Genomic DNA, 3,557 nt, shown 5'->3' on the forward strand with positions numbered 1-3,557 from the left:
CTTTGAATCAGATGCCAATTGACTGGGTTTCAAGGTGATAAAAAAAGAAAAAAAATCACCCAGGAAGGGCTTTAGGACCTATGTCTTTAGCCTAAAATTCTGGGTTTGGATTGAGTTAAGATCTGGACTGGGCCTAAGGGCCAGGAGCTAGAAAAATCCTAAGATCTAGAACTCATGGAAGAGTTAAAAATGACCTCATGTTAAAATGAGGTCAATAGAACTATAATAAGAAATAAAGCCAGACTAGTAGCTAAGGGGTACAACCAAATTGAGGGAATAAACTTTGAAGAAACCTTTGCCCTAGTTGCTAGAGTAAAAACCATAAGAGTGCTCTTAGTTTTTACTTAATTCAAGAATTTCAAACTATATCAAATGAACGTAAAGAGTGCTTTTCTGAACGGGGTAATCAAGAAGGATGTCTATGTTAAGCAATCCCCCGGATTTGAAAGTTCACAATTTTCAAACCATATATTCAAATTAAAAAAAACACTTTATGGATTAAAGCAAGCACTTAGATCCTGGTATGAAAGACTTAGCTCATTCTTACTGAATAGAGGATTTGTAAAGGGTAGTGTGGACACTACGCTCTTTTTACAAAAAGTCAAAGAAGAAATTCTCATTGTTCAGATTTATGTGTATGACATTCTATTTGGATCCTCAGATAAAATTTTATTTTATGTGATGAATTTTTAAAAATAATGAGTAATGAGTTTGAAATAAACATGATGGGATAGCTTAATTATTTTCTTGGTTTTAATGTGAAACAAATGGATAATAGAACATTTCTTAACCAAACGAAATACATTAAGGATATTCTAAAAAATTATGAAATGGATAGTGCTAATCCCATGAACACTCCAATGAGCTATACGATTCAATTGGATAAAGACCCGAATGAAAAGTCAGTAGACCAGAAAAAATATAGAGGAATGATTGGATCTCTCCTCTACCTGACTGCCAGTAGATCGGACATAATGTTTAGTGTGTCTCTATGCCCATTTTCAAGCTGATCCTAAAGAGTCTCACCTAACAGCAGTCAAGAGAATCATTAGATATATACTAGGCACCCCGAACTTAGGAATTTTATATCCTAGGCACATCACTTCCTTTGAAATTTTAGGGTACTCAGATTCTGATTTTGCAGGATGTAGGGCAGATAGAAAAAGCACCATTGGTACCTGCCAATTCATAGGATAATCATTAGTTTCTTGGTCCAATAGGAAGCAAAATTTGATAGCCCTCTTCACAGCTAAGGTAGAGTATATTGCAGTAGGAAGTTGTAATTCACAGGTATTATGGTTAAAGTAATAAATTCTTGATCTTTGATTACCTATAGGAACCATCTCAATCATGTGCAATAACACAAGTGTAATTTGCATCTCTAAAAATCTAATTCAACACTCTCAAACAAAACATATAGACATTAGACACCATTTCATAAGAGATCATGTTGCTAAAGGAGATATAGAATTATATCACATAGCTATAGGAGATCAATTGGCAGACATCTTCACAAAACCACTAGCGTACGACACCTTTAACACTTTGAGGACAAGAATGGGTGTCATAGACATTAATATGTAATTAAAAAAATAAAATAAAATAAAATAAAATAAATCTAAGGTTGTTCCTACTCATGACACACTCACTACACCAAACTCCTTTCTAAAGTGTATCTAATTTTATGATGTTTTTCTTAGTTTTGTTTGTACATCCTTTTTTTGGTGATGAAAAAGGGGGAGAAGTCTGTTCTAGTTTGTTGTCTTGCTTGCTTAGACTTATGTTCATGTATGTTGCTTATATTTACTTATGTTTCAATGAAATGCATTTTTCCTTTTTTGTCTATTTTGTGATGTTTCTATTAATAATAAAAAAAAGTCATTCAAATTTGCTTATACCAAACATTATTTGACATCATCAAAAATGGGGAGATTGTTGTAATCCATGACCCCTAGTTTGAGATTTTGATGATGACAAATAATTTCATATGAATTACTATTCATTGAATACCTTTGATTTTTACTATTATCTGTGAGTATTAACATTTCAAGAAGATCACAAGTTACTCAGAACAACAAGAAGACTCAAGACTATGTAGAGTAGGAGTGTGAGTTCATAACATTATAATTTTTCATTTATTTTTTTTTTATTTTTTTTTTATTTTGGCCACAAACTCTATATAAGACTGAGAAACCATGCACACACACAGGGGGAGAAGATTTTTTTAAAAGAAAATGTAAATTTTTTCTCTGTTGATCGTACTATATGAGTTTATAGCATACTGTACGATCTGCTCTGGATGAAACGTCTTTCTATAAACAGGTCGTACTGTACAATTTATATGGTATTGTACGATGTGTTTCTAATCCAAAACCCTAGCAGCCATATTAGTTTAAAATTTTTATTTAGTTGTTCGTACTATACGATGTATTTTAACTATTTAAATTAACCTGTGAATAGTGGAATAAATCAATGATCAATTTCTGATTGGTAATCATATTGTACTAACAAGTTCGTATCGTACGATAAACCGAGACTATTTTTGATCGTCCCGGACTTCGTCCTAGACGATCTCTTAATTTTGACTACTCGTACTATAATAAGTAAGTCATACCTTACGATGTACAGAGATGAGTTTTGATTGTCCCAGCTATCATTGTGTGCGAACATAAGAGATTTTTCGATCATACGGTACGAGTTTATATCGTACTATACGATTATATTGCAGATTTTTGACATGTTTGTAAACCTTCGTACCGAGACGAAGCTCGTTTGTACTAATCGTACTGTACGATATTAAATCGTACTATACGATAGTAACGGCTACTTTAAAAAATTCAGGTTTTTTTCGGAGCCCATTTTAAGTATAAAAAAGTTATGTTTTTGGTGTGTGACTGTGAGAGGGAAACATGATTAGAGAGGGTTTCCTTGGGAGAGATCTCTTGAGAAGATTTTAGGGTTTGAGAGAGGAAAGAGAAGGTGAGCTTTGTGAGGGAGAATTAATGTGAGGGAGATCACACGGTTGCTTCATTCTTGTTGCACTTTGTTCCTCTTGTGGCTCGAGAAGATTTTATGGGAGGCTCTCTGAGGGAGAGACCCATCTACATCTGTGTCCTCTAAGGTACTCTGCCTTCTCTAAGAGGGAGAAAAATGAGAAGGTACGCTGCTGTCGCCAGGAGGGTGACAGCGCTTGGCACTCCGCCACGCCGGGTTGGTGAAAGTGAGACTTGTAAGGGCTTCTCCGCCTTGCCAAGGGGGCAAAAGGGGAACTATTATTCATAAGTGAAATTTTCGGAGTCGAGGACTCTGGGGAGTGGACCTAGCTCAAGTGACCGAACCACTATAAAATCTCTGGTGTGATTTTTTCATTACCGCTTTTATTTTTGCTTGCATTTTATTTTCATTAAAATTGCTTGGTGAAATTCATTGTGAAATTCGTTGTTGCTATTTGTGTTCAAGTACTCACTTCCGCATTAGTTAAATTTTTCTATTAAAATTTTAAAAACATAAAAAATATTAGAACTCCTGTTTAGGATTTTTTATTGCAACAAGTTTTT

This window comes from Dendrobium catenatum, unplaced genomic scaffold (genome assembly GCF_001605985.2).
Source record: "Dendrobium catenatum unplaced genomic scaffold, ASM160598v2 fragScaff_scaffold_1338, whole genome shotgun sequence".
Taxonomy (NCBI): Eukaryota; Viridiplantae; Streptophyta; class Magnoliopsida; order Asparagales; family Orchidaceae; genus Dendrobium; species Dendrobium catenatum.